This window comes from Calonectris borealis, chromosome 2 (genome assembly GCF_964195595.1).
Source record: "Calonectris borealis chromosome 2, bCalBor7.hap1.2, whole genome shotgun sequence".
NCBI lineage: Eukaryota > Metazoa > Chordata > Aves > Procellariiformes > Procellariidae > Calonectris > Calonectris borealis.
In genome coordinates, this window is record NC_134313.1 from 165,260,502 (window position 1) to 165,278,733 (window position 18,232).

An 18,232-nucleotide genomic window follows, 5' to 3' on the forward strand; every position below is an offset into this window, starting at 1 on the left:
CGGGGTTTGAAATAAAACTTTCTAGCTCTTCTTTTTGGAGCAGCATTTTTTTTAATTTAAAATCAACCTAAAAGCACTACTACATAAATAAGTGGAAGCTTACACAGACGGATAAATAGCCCTCAACCAATATAAAACGTTTTCCTGTGTAGCTTGAAAGAAATATCTCAGTTTGACTCAACATGTATTTTGTTGTTGCGTCTCCGAGCCTCCTTCCTCCAACAAATGAATTCAAGAGAGAGAGAAGAAAAAAAAAAAAAATCTGTTTCTCTTTAACCTGAGCCGGGTTGCTTTGGTTTTTTACACAGCTTTTTCACCTCTCGAGGAGCATCCTCCTCTCCCCGCGCAGCTGAAGCGGCACGCAGCCCCTGCGCCCAGGAAAGCCTTTTGGCAAAGGCTGCTGGCAGCACCAGCTCGGAGCTGGTTTCCCTGGCCGAGTGCCACGCGAGCGCTGCTCCAGCGGGAGGAAATTCCCTGCTGACCGGCCACAGCGGGGATAAGTGGCCTGGCAGAGAGCAGCAGCCGCAGACCAAGAGCAGGGAGCGGGGAGCCCAGTGGGAAAGGACCGGCGGAGGATGCTGCGTGATACAGGGGCAGCGAGATAAGAGGTGTGAGCCGGACAAGCTCTGGCTGTCAAGCTCCTCGCTGCCTATTCTGTGCTTGCCCTGCAGCGGGAGAAGCTCTTTCCCTGGGGTTAAAAGCCTCTTGGTGCTTAGGGATGGATAAATCAGGAGTGTCTGGGCTTGAAGATAGGAATTTTTTTCCCGAGTACGGTTCTGAAAGGGCTTATCGGCTGTATCTGGCTGTGGATGTGTTGCTGGGTACTGAGAATGAAGATACAGGGACATGGGAAAAGAAACGACCGCTGAACCAACCCCGCTTGAGCAATCACAAGTCCGGCATTACCCTCACCCGGCCCCTTTGCCCCGACTCGCCACGTGGCCCCAACTCGTCCTGTTTCGCATTCAGATAAAATGAACGCTTAGCTTTTATAACGCATTCTGCAATCGCAGTGAACTGCCACGGCTGCTCATGGGCTGCCTGTCTTGGTGCCAGGGCTCCTTCCCACCCCACGTATCCAAAACACAAGTTGAACAAGGGCATTGAGTTGTTTGGGGTTTTTTTTTCCCCTGAAAGATGGACATAAAATTGGCAAATCAAAGGCTTTGCGTCAGCCGCGCCCTGGGCTATTCACCTGCACTGGGAACTGTGGGAGGGATGCGGCTGTGCTGGGACAGCCTTGGGTGGGTGAGTCTGGCCATGAAGATGTGATAGAAGGTGTCCTGTGGTTTCCTCATTGATTTTACACCAGCACAACTCCATCAGCTTCTGCGAAGCTGCTCCTGATTTGGGCCGATGCTGGAAGACAGTCAAATCTATAGCATTTAAGGCCCTACATGCTGTGCTGTTATATACCTGCTGGGTAATTATTTACGCATTTACTGAAACGAGCTTTCTTCATACATTACGCTATGCTGTCAATCCTTGATAGAGATAGGCACATCGTAATATGGTGGTCTCCTAAATGTACAGGCACCCTGTACGTTTGAGAGAGGTGGAGAATATGACCTGTTTGCTGAGGAGCACTGATATAATTGTTAGATTCCCAGCAAACACATAAAAATCATCAACCCGAGCGAATAAGTGTTAACTTAAAATGCAGGCATGAAATGGGAATTGTAAAAGTGCCGTGTAGTTTCCACCACTCACTAGCAGTGGGTAGCAGCAAGGAAAATATATATAACAAAAAAAAGTGTTATCCAGACAGCTGAACTCAAGTGGGGCACCTGTGTCCTCAATTAACCCAACTAATAGTTAACTTTGGTGTCAACAGGAACCCTCGCACCAGGATTTGGAGGTGGGAAATACACGAGTGCTGTGTTTTTCGCTCCTTGACATTTCGTGAGTTGTCTGTTTTAGCGCTGAAACGTCTCAAGTGATGGGACCGTTGCAATTTCTCTTTCAAGGGTATCGCTCTCGCACAATAATTAAATCTCTGGCTTTCAAGCATAATTGCCAATGACAGTGCCTCCAAAGTTGCTTTTTATGCTCGATTGTTCTGTCTCCTGGCAGAAAGGGCTTCTGGAAAAATAAAGAAGCCAGGGAAGAGTTGCGAGCGGCAGCAAAGGCAAGAAGCAGCAATACAAACTCCATCCTTCCCCCCAAGTAGGGACAACAACCGTCCTTAAACACCGAGGGGGCCCAAAATACGTCACAGTCCTGGATGCCTAACAGGCCCTGAAGGAAATGGTAGCTTACAGTACAGCTCCATCATTACCAGGGTTGTTGGAAAATGGTCATTTTTCAGCGCTAGGACCTGTCTCCTGCTCCAGGTTGGTAATTGGTGGTGTTGGCGGTGAGCCAGGCAGTGCTCGCAGCTCTGTCTTGAGAGGACAAAAACCTCCATTACTTTACGCTCTCTAATTCTCCCAAGGTGTGCTGCTGTCTATCAATAGAGTCGCCATGAGGTAATAGAAATTACAAACCTCCCCAGACTTATTTGTCTGAAAGCATTTCTTGTAAAAATAATTATGTGAGTCTCCGGAACTGTGGTACATGAGAATGGCAGAAGAGAAAGTTTGCAAATTAAAATGCAACAAAAGGCTCTTTATCCTAAACTGCGAGGGAGACTGGGCAAGAGCGTTATTTCCCTTCTGTTGGGTTGGCTGGTGGCAGCTTTTAGAGAGAAAAAGCAATTTTTGTTGTCTGTTTGTCACTGTGCAGTGAAACTGCTCTAGACCCAGATCTGGGTAGGGTGATGGGTTTGGCCAGGCACTACTTGTTCCCTACCCTTGCCATGGTCTCTCCCTGCGGGCTTTGGAAAGCCACCGCCCTGTCACTTTGGTGGCTCATGATGGGGACGTCACACCTCTGGTCTCGCTTGCTTTGCCTGGCTGCAGACTGGAGACGGGGCTTTGCCTGCAGGCCACCACCAGTCCCTGCCCTCCTCGCAAGAAGCATCCTAAAGCCTTCGTCGCACCCTGTTCTTAACCAGCAAAACACCATCCAGAGCAAACATATTTGCCGTGATGTGACAGATGAGCTCTGGAGGAAATACCTGAGCTGTCTGAAAAAGTTACTGCCCCCCTGCCTCCAGCAAAGGCTGGTGAGTTCAGACTCCGGATTCTCAGCACGAACCTATTTTGATGCAAAGTTTGAGTGAATGGGCTGGACTGTGAATGGGAACATCTGGGGCACCACAAACCTGCCCCCGCCACTGCCAGGGGTGAAGCCTCCAGCTGGAGAGGGCTGGAGGCTCCTGGAGGGCTGCAGTGGCTGCTTAAGCCACTGCAAGTGCTCGTTTCAGAGCAGAGGAGCCAGGATCAAAAGCCATTAAAAATAACAATATGGCTAAAGCTCAATTCTCTTCTCTAAAGAAGGTTTTCGCAAGCCCACAATATGGAGCAGGGGCATTGCTTCCCCTGGGCAACTTTTGTGATACTTGAGCTGGACTGAAACAGCAGTAAAATACATGCATAAATTATATATATGCAAATAGATGCATGTGCATCTCTATATATTTAACCTGATGGAATGAAAAAGTGCTGCTCCCGTGTCAACCAAGAGCTGAAGCAGCGTTTGGTGGCCACAGCGGCCACGGGTGACTTCTCGGTGCCAGAGCTCCAGATGACGGCACTTGTTTAAAAATGGAAACTACCAAAAGGGCATCGGGTCCCCATTTGTGCGCTGGTTTTATCTGTGAGCTGTCGCTACCCTTCTGACACTTGCAGGATGCCTAGGGCCACTGGGTTTTAGTGTCAGATCCTGGCGGAGTGGAAGATTTGCTCTGAAAAGGGTAAGTGCGTGGAATTAGGTACTAAGAGTTAATTATTATTTGTCTTTGCTGGTGCTTTATGGGCTTGATGACAGGTCACGCTCCTGAAGTGCTTGTGATCAACGTTGGGTCTTTCAAGCCAAATTCAAGTCTGCTGTAAAGACTCCCAGCAAGGCCACTTCCAAGGGTCTTGGCACTCCCCAGTGTGACTGTGCCACCCTCATTGCTCCCTGGGGAGCAGGACCTGGCTCTTACCCCCAGTTTTATGAGTGGCAAGCTGAGGCCCCACGCTGGGGCCGTCCTTTTGGAGCAGGATGGGCACAGGCACGAATTTTTGAGGCTGAGCCCATGCCATCTATTTCCAAGCTCCTCTGACATCAGTGCAGTAGGTAAGCTCCAAAAACAGCGATTCTGAATTACTCCGTGCAGGAGCTCAGATATTTCCATAGGAATCCTAAACCCTCGCTGTAGGCACCTAGTCAACACATACTTAGGCAGGGCAAGCACTGCCCTGCAAGGTGGAAGCTGCATGGATAAACTACCATTTCATAGTTCATGGCAAAATATTGATCCTTCGGTAATTTCATTGCCACCCAAAACAGGTGACCTTTAAAATCTGGAGGCCTGACCCCAGAGGAGCTGGGAGCATCCACCTCTCCTACCATCTGCGACGAGTGACAGATCTGGACTTTTCCTTTTTGCCTTCCTTGCAGATGCTGGCACCCCAATGCACTGCGCTTATCTCGAAATGCTTTTGAGCTCTGGCTCCTGTTCACGGAGCAGCCGGCTGCCGTGCTTTAAAAGGTGACGCAGCGCTCAGCTACCTGCTGCGGAGTCTGTGGGAGGCCATTCCTGCTGCAGAGTCAGCACGGATTGGGGCTGTGCCCCCCCCCGTCTCGTGAGGGGTGCGAAGGGCAGAGATTGGGGCACAGGCAGACCTCCTGCCTCGCTGGCGGCTGCTCTGTCAGAGCCATTAGACTCCTTGCTATAAAAAAAAAAAAAAATGGGCAATTTTAATGAACCTCTATTGTCGAGGGGTGGCAAACAGCATGGTGGGGGTGGCAGTGTGAATCAGGTCTGGTCCAGGCAGCAATGGTGGGCTGATCTGGCCTCACGTCCCTGCATGTCCTGCATCAAGCTGCTGCCCAGCCAAAAGAAAAAGCCCCGTTAGGTCTCCTGCGTCACCAGCAGCTGTGCTATGAGATGCTGTGCTGTCTCCCAAAACCACGTTACCCTACACGTGTTAGCCAAGTAGATGGGTTGCAGCACTGGCCAGCTGCAAAAGAGAAATCTTGCTTTTCTGGGACGCTCGCCATCAAAAGTATGTATGTCTTCTGAAGTCTGCGGTACTAACGCTCCTGGAGGACAAAACCTTCTGAGTCGCACAACACCCCGTTAACTGTGCAAAGGTGTTAGGGACCCAGACAGCCCCACAAGGTAACCTGTCCCCAGTGTAGCAGGGAGCGTGATTTGGGCTTTGATGTATCTCACCCCATCTGAGGGTCATTTTCCCCAATCATCCTGAGAAGCTGCATTTATGCTTCTAGCCCTTTACTCACAACTTTCCCCAAAGGGTAGAAATGAAAATGTAAGAGATAACTTACAGATACACTTAATAACATAATGTATACATGGTGGTGACATCTGTGGGTGGTAGAAACCTCTATAAGACAACAGGATAAATGATTGACACCCCATTTAATAAGAGACAGAGAGGGAGAAAGGGAGATGAACATTGTCCTGCTGGGGCCAAAATGCCCACAAACTCACAGGAAATAAGAGCAGCTTGGCCAGGTCCAGATTAAACACAACCGTGCTGCAATTCAGAGAGGATTCAGGAAACCTGGATACTTTTCGTTTCCATTCTGGTTTTCGAGCTCCTAAACATTTACACATGCAAGCTTTTCTCCTCAACTGTGGCAGCTGCAAAAATGAGTCCTCTCCTCCAAATGAAGGCCAAGATTACCATGTAATGACTTGACCCCAGGAGACAGACTTCTAAGAAAAGTACCAAAAATGTGGCAGTTCCCCTACATCGGCAATATGCACATGCGTGTCCAGACATGGGATTTAGGGGAAGGCTTTGGTAAGTCAGCATTTGTTACACGCAGTCTGGAGGGCAGTGAAAAGAGGAGGCTTTTTGTTTCAAAAAACACCATTTATTTTCATTTCGAAATTAATCTACTCAAAACAACAGAAAGAAAAAGACGACAAGAATAGTATGAAAAAGGAGGTTGAGTTTAATTCAAAAAGTTAATGTTGCAGGAGGCCTGAAACAGCTTTTTAGGACTCAACTTCTCCCCACAGCTGTGATTTTCTGTTTATCCATTGACCTGAGGAATCTCTTCTCTGGCCGGCTCTGCCCACGGCGTGGTCAAGGTTGTATCGTGCACGTTGGAGAGCATCACAGCTTTAACTCCGCAGAAAAACACTGCAAGGGAGAAATAGTTCTTGAAGTCAAGCATTATAATTTACTAACAGGTTTATTAAAATCTTATTAGAAGATTATTTTTGTAAGTCCGTTTTACACAGCCGTTGCCCTTCTGCTGCCGTCTAATCCTGGAAATCTCGGTGAATGAGTCATTTGCACTTACTATCTATTACACCCTCTTATTATAAGCCTGAGTGTGTTTGCGTTTGCTTCAAATAGTATCAATAGAGCCATAATAGTGCCATAAAATCTCATACGCCTCCCTTTTTGGAGCCTCTTTTGCTGTTGGAAGAGAGGCATCTCAGTGTGGTTTCATGGGGTGATTCTGGTGCGCAGGGGGACTCAGGGACCATTTTGTTTGGAAATAGCCTATAACTTCATTCCCCTAGTCCTGATTTTTTTGAAGAGGCTCTTAATTCATGTCTTTTGGGTTTGGTAGGTGAGAGGCATGTCGCTGAGTGTCAAGGACATTCCTGCTTCCTAAAGGCAACCACTACTCAAGCACCAACTACTGTTATCCATGCGCTTGCACATCATGACAAGGAGGTCATCTGGCAATAGTGTCTCAGGGATACGTGAGGGGCACCTTTGTTTTTGATATCTGAAGGCTGTTGAGTATTAAATATGACTTCAAGGGCTAGGATCCTTGCATCTCTGCCTTGTTTGGCTTCAGGAAATCATGTTCCAACTTCCATGCAACCATTAAGAAGAGGGTGAAGGAGAACCTGATACAAGGACATCAATTTCTGGAGCAGTGTAGGGTAGCAGGAGGTGCAACGCTATCATAGAGTAAAAAAAAAATATTGGTATGTGTAGAGTGTGGTTTAGTCACAGCTTTCATTCCCAGCAATGTCCTCTCCCTTTACCAGTTGGCCGAGCTTCACCATTGCTCTGGTGATGCAGCTACCCCACCATGTTCAAAGCCCCAGGCACAGAGCAAACGTTCCCTTAGCCCATCCTCCTCCTCCTCTTACCCACCCGGGGGGACTGATAGGGGACAGGGACATGCGAGGAAGCTGCCCTGTCTCCAGATGGGCTCTCCCTGGACATGCAAGCCATGTTCTCTTGGCATCCCAGAGCGACCCTTTCCTCTGGGACAGTTGGCCAGGAGTCAAGGGAAGGGCTTTGCTCTGAATGTAACTACAGGAGGGGAAAAAAAAATGCACATTCAAGATTTAAAATCGCACTTGCTGCAGGGGATGTTTCCATTGGCAGAGCCGCCAGAACCGGCACAAATGATTCAAAACATTTTGTTAAATGAAATTCTCAGATGATGTCAGAGCTGAGGCTGCTTTAGCAAAACCAAAAAAGAAGGAAGGTCGAAACCAAAAAGAAGAAAAAAAAAATTACACTGTTTGACAGGGAGGAATTAGGAGCTTAAAATTATATTTATAGGCTATCCAAATATTTGAAAGCTTGGAAATTCATAGTTCCAATGCTTTAGCTCAGCTCTAGAGTCCTGCCAGCCTCTCAGTGTAAGTCAGTCACGCAACGCAGCCAGCTGGGCTGGACTGACTAAACTCGCGAAGCCTATTTTCTGTTATCCAGCCTTGGCTCCCATTTCCTGCAGGCTCATAAACAAATCCCACCACCTTTGCGTGCCTCAGTTTCCCCCTCTGTCAAATACAGACAATTCTGTCCTCCGCCATAAAGCACTTTGAGATTTGGTACCGAGAAGAGCAGGGGAGCGTTTTGGTCTCCTCTCTCATGTGGCTCGGCACCTGTACTGCGTGGGTCCGAACGAAACAGCAGACTGATCATTCAGGGATCGACAGCAGCTCTTCGTGTGACCTGTTTTTACATCACCCGTTTCTGTCGGATGCAGAAAACCCACGGTTGAGGACAACGCTGTTGAGATGCTGTTTCCTCTCATGCCTGTTGCACCTGCCTGTTTCTCCAGGGCTGTGCGAAATAACCACGTCTTTGTCACGGCTCTACTAGCCCACTTCATCTTTATTGATTAGTAGGTCATAATCCTCTTTTAGTGAAAACATAACCATGCCCACGGCTAGAGGATTCACATATCACCGATGGGAAGATTACAACCTCTTAGTCTGAACACGGAGAGTGAGACAGACTGTCTGAACAAGAGCACTTGTTAAGAGGAAAATCAATGGTAAGCTATTTGGGGAGGAAAAAAAATCCCAGCCACCACAAACGCATTAAACACAGGCTTCAGTGCTCCAACTTTGTATAAGCCCAAATTAAACGCGACCATAATAAACTGTTTACTTTCCTTGGGTTTACCCAGTAGAAAGAAGATTCCAGTTTGCTGTAACGCCTGTGACAGGACAAGTGTTGGGTCTAGTTTGTGGTAATATGGCTGCTGTTATTAAGTTTTGCTAGAAAATGCTTCAACACTTTCCCCTCCTTTCTTTGGGAAGGTAAAACAGCTAATTGTAAAACGTTGGTCAGGGCTGTAGCCTTGATGAGTTACGTCCTCGCTGAGGAGTCGTGGTGGCTCACGAGGGTTTGTGAGGTGGGGAGATGGGGTGTCCTGCCCTTTCTCTTCCCTTCCTTCCCCCTCTTTCACCTTGCTAAAATGCCATGCTGGGATTGAAGGGACATTCATGCAAATCTTAGGCACATCCCTTAGCCTAGTGTTTCTTGATGCCCCGGGCAGTGCTTTCCTTCTCGTCCCCCACTATTTGTAAGCTTTCCCCGGCAGGGACTGCTTGTTATTGCATGAACAGCCAGCCTTGAGCAACAGGGAGGGCTTGAAATCCTATACTCTGCAGGCAGCCCGTGATGTACGGAGTACTCGTTTCACCCCTGTTTTTAAGGCAGTGATGCTGCTGTGAGTTTCTGAGCAAGGGTGCATTTAAGCACGGGTGACCCTGCAGCTCTGCTTCCTCTCTGGAGCCAGGCTCGTTGTAACCAGCCACTTTTACCGGTCGCCAGAGAGACACAGAGTTAACAATAAATAATGAAAAAGAACTAGATTTCCTTTGTTATGCAGCTCATTGAATGAGGTTTCCCACATCTGTAGAACTCACCACATCTTTTATGAGATTTGACTGTCAGCAAGATGTTATGAATCCCAGATGTTAAAATATGGATTTATTTATAACTCAGAGCTTATAATAGAGCACTCAAAAAGATTATATCCAGTCCCCCTCCTCAAAAGATCTTCCTGAAATAAAAGTCTTAGCTTTTATTATTTTTTAATTATTCTTGCTACATGATTTATTTTTGGTATTACCTCTTTAAATGTCCTTTAATTACCGTGGCTTTAGGACTGGTGCGCATTGGGCTTTAAGGAGCATTGGGCAAGGAGAGCTGAGCACTGACTCTCCCATCCCGAGCAAGATTGCTGCTGTTCGGAGGCTGGAGGGCAGCGCGGGGAGAGGGAGGGTGTGGGGGAAATTCAGCCTCGGGAGTTTCTTGGCAAAGCCGTCGGTTGAAGGCACAGCCAGCTCCGGGCACCTGCGAAACTTGGAGCTGGAGGTGTTCGGTATCTATTGCAGCCCCGAGGAAATACTCTGGTCAATAAAAAAGCGGTTCCTCACAGCTGGTGACCATTACGCCGAACACAGCGTTGGACATGCCGCAGCTGCTATTCTGCCGGAAGATGGAAATGTTTTTGGAACTGTGTTTGGAGCATTTGTTCCATTAATGCTTTCTCCCTCCCTCCTTCTGCCCCTTATTTTTCAAGTCGCTGCAAGAAAAACCTGCAAGTGAAAGAGGAGAGGGTCCTCCATGGGCAAAGGCTACCTTGAGGGTTGGGGTGCAAATATGCCTCTGAATTAATACTCCAGCAACACCTCCAGGTCCCGAACAGAGCTTGCAGCTCTTGGAGCTGTGCACTTGCACGCAGCAAGAGACATGCTCCCTCACAACCGTCCCATGCTGTAAACAAAGAGGACAGGTCTGAAGGGAAGTATGAAGCGTCTCATTTTGCAGATGAGGAACAGAAAATCAGTGATTTTACCCCAGTACACACAAGAAGCTGGCAGCAGTCTCAAGAATCATGAGACAAGTGCTTGAGGCAGCGGTGGCTGAGAGCCACCTTCCCGTCCCTCTGCGGTGGCTCTCCCTGCTCCCTGCCACCTCCCCCTGCCACGGCAGCCTGTGCTGTTATCTCATTCAAGGGACCCCGTCCAGCTTTAGGAAATCCTGTCTCTCTTCCTCTCCCTTTCTTTTTTCAAGCTGGGTCATCTCTTGGTTCCGCTTAGGAGAATGGGTTCGGTGCAGGTAGCAGAGGGCATCTGGCCAAGTGCAACCATGCCACCAACCATCCACCTTGGATGCCATCACCGCAGCCTTTAAAGATCAAACCCACTGTCCACACTGCAAAGCTGCAAGCCTGCAAAGGTGCTCCAGCTCCTAGACCATGTCAAGCCCCTTCCAGCTCTCATGCGATGGCCTAGAGTGAGGTCGGTGCATGGGATCCCAAGCTCCGGGCCAGCTGGACAAATGGAAAGCATGCAGCCCGTGAGCCCTGATGAGCTTAACTTTGCTCTCGTGCTTCACCAGGTCCATCTTTCACTGGAGAGGCGGTGGTTTTCTGCAGCCTTCCTTCTGGGACTGAGCAGTTTGGTATTTTAAAGGCAAAGCAGGAAGGAGGATGCCTTGAAATCGTACTTCAAGGTGGGCCTCCCACACCCTGAAATTTGCAGAGCTGGAAACCTGAACCTTATCTGCATCACACCAGCGATGAACTGACGGAAAGCCAGGAAATTGGCTGTCAGAGCTGACACTACACAAATCTCGCGGTGCTGTGAGGAGGAACACAAGTGGGTAACGGGGAGGGACTACCTGGGCTCGGCATTTCCTGGCTGCTGGGAGATGGTATGGAGAGGACCAGAGCTCTGGTGTAAATCAGCAGAGCTCCTTTAGCGCCTGAAGAGAAAAATCTTTGGAGGGAGTTTATGGGACGCTCACCAGCTTGTAAATATTTTTTTGGCATATCAATTTGTGTGTCATGAGATTTAAAACCTTCATCACCCTAATGTTTTCCATCCCACAGATAACTCTGATCTGAATATGATATGCACTCGACAAAGTTTGCCAGTAGTGTGAGGTTACAGAACTTGTGAAATGCCTTGCTTAACTACAATATTATGCATTTTCCAAGCCACATACCTATCTATTACAAGGTCTTTCAGATAGAGTTATAGACAGACTGTGGGTCATGAGATCCTGACCTTGGTGTGTTTTTACTCCCTTCTTCTCATGAATTAACTCCTGAACTATTGACTCTCTGTTGAATGGATAGCAGAGTTCAGCCACATTTTACATGCAAGCTTTTCCATCCTGTATCTCAACAACTGCAAACCCCAAGGACGAGTAAATACTTCAACCTCAGCCATAAAATTGATGTGTTGCAAAATGAACAAAATGGGTTTAGTAACTTACAAGGGAGATACCATCAAGTCCATAATGAGCCAGAACTGAGCGTTATCCTGTCCCTCTCCTTGGCAGTGTGGCTGGGAGAGCTGGGAGTAGGTCACTTCTTTTCAGGTGCTCAGTTTATGCCTTATATCTTCTTCATCGAAAGCAAAATCGACCTGTGGTTGTGTCAGATCTCAGCCTCATGAGCCCCCCTGAAAGGAAAAGATTGACTTAAGAATCACAAGGCTTGCAAGGAGAATAATCAGCTTTTAAGTTCTCTTCTTGCGTTCTCGTTTTTGAGTCTGCAGATCACTCCCTGCTAGGTTAGTAAGCTTTCCTCCACAATCAGAAAGGCAAAAAAATCATCAATAAAACATAAAGTTCCCAAGATCTTGGGAAGCACAAAAAAAGCAATAAAAGCACAGAAATCATCCAAATTGCCAGTATCACGTTAACAGATCAGCAACCACTCTGCTGCTGTAGCAGGGTGCAAATGAACATCGTAAATGTGACTAAAGCTGCAGATTGAACCCCTATTTTGTCATTAAATAAAAGAAGTCCCCAAAACATAGCATATAACACTGGCATATTAGAAGCTGTGCAAGCTATTTCTGCATTGCACGTCCTACTGAGCAGAGTCCTTAAGAAGCTGAAATTTAAAAACTAAAAATAAAAGGTGCAGTTTTCTTTAGAGTTAGAGGTCAGATGGAAAACATAGTTTAAGATCTGGTAAAGAAATTCCTTTTAATATCTGAAAGTTGCTTGGCTGAGGAGCGAAATAGCTTCATATATTCCCAAGGCTCCCTAGCCAGCCTGGCTCTGAAAAACACCCCCTCCGTGCTCCTCTGACATCAAAGATGAAAAGTTTGAAGCTTTTCGTGCTGATTCTTCATGTCTAACTGAAAATCAGAACACAACATCCATCTTCCCACTCCAAAATACAATAGAGGCAGTGGTGGCATATTAATAAGTATTCTCACTAGAAAAGATTATGAAGAAATAGTAGGCTGAGCCTTAAAGCAGAATATTTCCATCATCTTGGCAAGGAAAAGTCACTGATATGCAACTCCAGATTAAACTGCAAAGGGGAACAGAGCGGGACTGAACCCACCTGGTGCAACACAAGGGTGGTAGGGAGCTGGAGAGACGTGTAGGGTGGCTTTACCCACCTTCCTGTGTGATCTCCATCAGGTATAAACAGGGCAATAACACCTCCCTGTCCCAGACACGGATTATCAGGAGAGGTCGGCGATAGATGAACTCAGGTCACATTCAGGCTGCCTACACATATCGTCAGTGGGGCACCTTTGCTGCAGAGATCAAAGTGGCTGTTTGCTACCCCAGGCTGGCAGACTGGTTCCTGCTTCCTTGTAGACCCCGTGGAGGGAGGTGATGGCAACACTTGAATTAGGCTTGGTAGTAGGTGGTCTGAATGCTCTAGTAAGTAACCAGAACCTGGGCACGGGATCAAACACTCTACCATGATCACCAAGAAGTTAGCTCATTCCCTGGCATGATTTTTGGCCCGTGCAAACTGTCAGGCTCCTACCTTGGGCATGGTTCAGGGCATTGCATGGGCCAGGGTATGTGACCTTATAGACAAGACCACTATGTGGGGTTTGTGGAAGAGGGCAGGAAGGAGGTATGGATATGAGCTGTGTTGTGGGTAACCATATGGATATGAGCCATGTACTGGTACTCATCCTTACGGCCAGAAAAAAGGCTGGGACAAGCTGGCCCTGCTTGGTTTGCTGCTGTAGCCACAGCCAAGCCCTCCGACTGGAGTCAAAGATGACCCCTAAATATTAAAAAGCCATATTAAAAAGGCAAATAAATGTTAACCATCACGTTTAGCCAAGCATCAGTTCAGATATGGCTCCTAATGCCTAGAGCCTTCCTTGAGCTATGGCCAGTCACATCAAACTCCCTTCCCCACCTAAAAGTCCTTCTTCAAAACCGATGTCTCGGTTCCCTATAAAACCTCAAGGTAAGAAAAAAAAGAAAGAGAAATGGGGGAGGTTAACATTTCCCCAGGTTTCCTTAGCCAGCCCTTGTGTCTCTGAGTGGAGATCATGGCCATGTGAGTTTGGGACATCAGACATTTGCCTGGGATTTCAGCCTGCCCCAGGCACATCCGTTCTGTGTGCTCAGCCCATCCATAAAGCGCATTTGCGGCAGTCTGACAAGCCCAGGATATTCATGTGCTGCGTATTTTTTTTCCAGGAAATCCTGTGAGAATCCTACAAAGCGGGAATAATAAAATTTACATGATGCATCCGTGTTCACTGAACGCATTAGCCTTTGCTGCCCTTCATGTCACTTCTTGCTCTCTCTCTGTCCCAGCTAGAAACTCCTTAGGACATGGAGTGTGCCCCTGGGTCCTTAATATTTGAAGCGTGCTCTGGAAGGCCCAGCTTGTGGGTATGTGTTTGTCCTCACATGGTTCCATTGAAGCTGGCTGGGCTTTCTGAAGAGGGAAAGGTGATTTAATTTAAGCAAGATGGCAAAAAGTGGCTCCTGTACTTTAAGGCTTGATTCGGCACTTCAATTTCCATAAGGGCACAGGGTGCTAGGAAAAAGGGAGAAGAAACATTAATGGAATCACATCAGGGAGAACATGCTACATGATGAGCATCTGGATTCATCTTGTAGGCACAGGTTGTTTTGAAGGTTAATTCTCACTGTATAAGGAGCATTCACATTGGAAATATCCTCTCAGAAGGACAACAGAAGGTTTTAAGACACATATACAAGGCAAAGCTTATTGAGCAAATCAGAGTCCTCCCCAGTAGAAGAAGAAGAACTTAACACTAAGAAAGGTGAAGTATAAGTCTTGTAAGATGCTTCCAGACTTTGGTTTAACATTCTCACATAAGTTTGCTTCCATCATTTGCCCACAATCAGTCACCCATTTAATAAAGTTTGTCTTACCAGTAAATCTAAATATCTACATTTTCTTCCATTCAGCTGAAATCCACTACAAAAACATCTGGGTTTGCATTACAAGAGGTTTCCCCTCCTTTGCATCCTGCGATGGTCTAGTGACATGGAGAATTTCCCTTTTCTTCCGAAGCAAAGCAGCTCTGTTGGAATCAGCGCTGAGAATGAGAAAATAAGATGTTTTACATGGATATCACGTGCAACCCACCCAGACCCTGCTTACCTAATCAAAAACACAGCAGCTTATATTCAAAGCTTGCTTGGGCCTGACTGAAGAGTCTGGAAAGGCCCCTCTCAACGTCTGCCATCAAATATCTACCATCCTCGCCCTGAGCCCAGCTGACTGGAAAACTCCAGGGCTCTTCAGAAAGCGCTCTCAACCGGCCATGTGTGCCACGATAAAGAAATAGGTCAGAGCCATCATGTTGTGGTCTGATTTTCAGTGTGCAGCCAAAAGCATTTTGATGATTGAGTCTTTAAATATGTGGAAAAAGGGAGGATGAACCTTAGAGATGCTGCAATTACCACTGGCTGGCCCGTGCCTTTTTGGCAGCACAGGAGTCCTTTGGTCATGGTGCCTCCTGGAAACAGAGCAAAATGTCCCAGGACTGGCTGTGGGTAAGTGCCTAGAGCATATTAGCCAAGAAGAAGCTCTTGGACACGAAGGAAAGCTCTTCAAAGGCACAAAGTGAAACCTAACTCCTCTTGAATTTCATGCTTTGGAAAATCTATCTAGCCATAGTATTTTTTGTTTGACAGGCAAACTTAGGCTCAAGTTTCTCCTTTTTAAAATAAGCTTGACAAACTAATTAATTAAAAAAATCTAGCTATCATGTTCTACTCTTGTTTGTGACACAGTAACCATTAGCGCATTAGTAGATAAATTTATCTGAGCTCAGTGGGAAGTTTGTGTCTACCTGGTTTACATTAAATAGTAGGTCAACATAGTAAAGTAGAAAGTTAAGCACACAAGCAAGTCTGATCAGGACTAGAGAAAACATTAATGTGATTAAGTATGTCATTAATTGATGATTCAGAAGAGCCAGAGTAGAGGACACCACAGAATTACTCCAGATTTATTTTCTCTGTTCTTTTTAGCTATTCTGTTTGGACGAGCCCATCTGGGGATTCAGGCACACCACAGACTCTGGCTAATTCCAGAAGGATCTGAAAGGCAAAATGACAAAACACAGTGGAGACAGTTTCTATGACCTGGCAGATAAAGACTGACCCGCAGAAAAACTGATTTAGCTGTGAATGTTCAAGCATCTGATTGTTTTGATCCTGGCCTTCTGCCCAAGTCTAGGAGGCAGAGTAGGTTGCTTCGTGGTCCTTCAGGTATCTCTAGGATCCTGGGCAAATATAAAGCTAATAGATTTATATTTTATTTAGATTTATTAATTGTAAGGCCTGGAAGAAATTAGTCTTGTTTTTATCATTCAAATATATATATTTTAGAAAACAAGGTATCTGATCTGTTTTAAAAAAGAAAAATCTATGGATGGAAAATCAAATACAAACCTTAGAAAATGGTTCCTGTAGTTGATAGTTCTTATTGCTGAAAAATATGTATCTTGTCTCTAATATGAATTTGTCCAGCTTAAATTTTTTGACATCTGACCTTATTATGGCCATGTCAGGTAAGCAGAATATCCTTTTGTCATCTTTTGATGACTTACCAGAGTCACGTCACCCCTTAGCTGTTTCCTTGCTTTTCTAGACATCTTGAGGGCCCTTTAAGCCTTTCCATGTAGGCCGTATATATTCAAATCCTTTTTTCAGTCCTGTGACACTCTCCAATTCATTAATATTTCTTCAACTGCAGGAGTACAACTCAGTCAAATCTTGCATCTGTCAGATCTATGTTTGGTTTTTACCTTCAGGATCCTTCTAAACCCCTGGAAGATATTTTCCAAAATCTCTGCTTGCTGGGACACTGTCCTATACAGTAAATGTGCACAGAAAGTCTTCGTTCCTCAAAGGATAAATGTACAATATATGTTGATCATAGTTTGCCTGCAATGAACGTAGCAAACAATCAAGGGTACCCACTACCCCGACCCCTTCTTCCTCTGGCAGCTCCCAGATTTCCCCATCATTTGCAAACACCAGTAATGTGTCTCTCTCCAGAATGTTAGTAAAAAAGTTAAAGTGCAAGGCCAAAAACTGAGCTCTGCAAAATACCACTAGAACCACAGGAGCTCAATGAACTGTCTCCTGTTGCAATTAGGGTTTGAGATCTATCAAATGTCCAGTTCTTAACAGATTTTACGTATGCCAAGTGGATTTAATCAGCTTAAAATACCCCGTGCTACTGATACCTTTATAAAGTGCCAACTCTATTATCACTGTTGTCCCTATCAACAGCGAAAAGGTAAGTTTACTTTGACAGGATCTCCTTTCCATTAACCAGTGCTGATTGGTATTGGCTACATTAGTGTCTTTATTAATCTAGTAAATTTGAACTGATGTAGTTATCAGCGGTTTATTATTGCGCTAGGATTGATACAATCTCCAATTCTAACTCACAGACACCCTGGAAATAATGAAATTCAATACTAATAGCCCTTGGGCAGCTTTGGTGAATATCCTGGGGTTCAAGTTATCCATTTAGCTTTAGTCACTTGCTGCTTAATGACCACAACGAGTATTAGCAGAGTGGAGGTATTTAATTTTCAACACATAATAAGACTGTATCACTGGGCTTTTTCTCCAATACAGTACAGAGCTATTTGCCGAACAATTCTTCCCTCTGTCCTTTTTCTTCCCTTACCAATATCTTACGATTTGTGACTTCTCATTTATTCTTATTGTTAAAATCAGCTTTCTCTTTCCTCTGAACGTGTCATGTCTGACTCCGTGCGTGGACGCCCAGACATCACCCTGTAGGCAGTGCATATTGACTGCTCCGCCTGGGTCAGCGTCTCAGCTGTGGGGTTTTGGGGCAAGAGCAAAATATGCTCCACCGAATTTGTAATTATCAGTCACATTTTTACTTAAATTCTTTCCTTCAACTTTTTTGTCTTGTAACTGATATCAGCCGTAGGAAACGGGCCATTTTAAGCAGCTCAACATGCATGTAATACACACATATGTGTACGTGTACATACCTACGGATTTTCTTCTCAGACTGCTGATTTTTGTGTGCATATTAGAAAATATACATATTCCCAGCGCAATCCCTGCTTGTGTTTAATTTGGTCAGTAAAGGAGTAGCTAGAGATGTCTTAGGAAGATAAGGGAACTGGGCTCCGGGAGCTGTAAAAGCCAAGCATCTGTCGGAAAGCAGGACTCTCCCGCACGGCAGAAGCTGATGCTGGATTCCTGCCAGCTTCTCCTTCCCTCCCACACCAGGATTTTTTCAGCTGCCCCTGCAGCAACAGCAGTAGCAACTTTAACTCTAGGAAGAGGAGAAGGGCTCAGAGGTATCTCAGAGGGGTATTTCCCCCACTCCCGTGTGCCGGTGGGAACTATGGGAAAGCTTCTTAGAGCAGCTTTGATGTTAGAAGTGAGATTTCTATAAATACCCTTTTTCTTACCTGACGAATAAAATACTTGTTGTCTAACTCAGAGAGCATTGTACCTCCATGGATGAGGAACTTCAGAAGAAGACCAGGTTAATTACAGGTATGATCTACAGGTTCAGAGTGCATTGGCATGGTTTCTTACACCCAAGGGGAAACCAAAATCAACATTCGGTGTAAGGGAGCATCCTTCCTTTGGAAGAATCAGTGCTGGGGTGACCAGTGCGG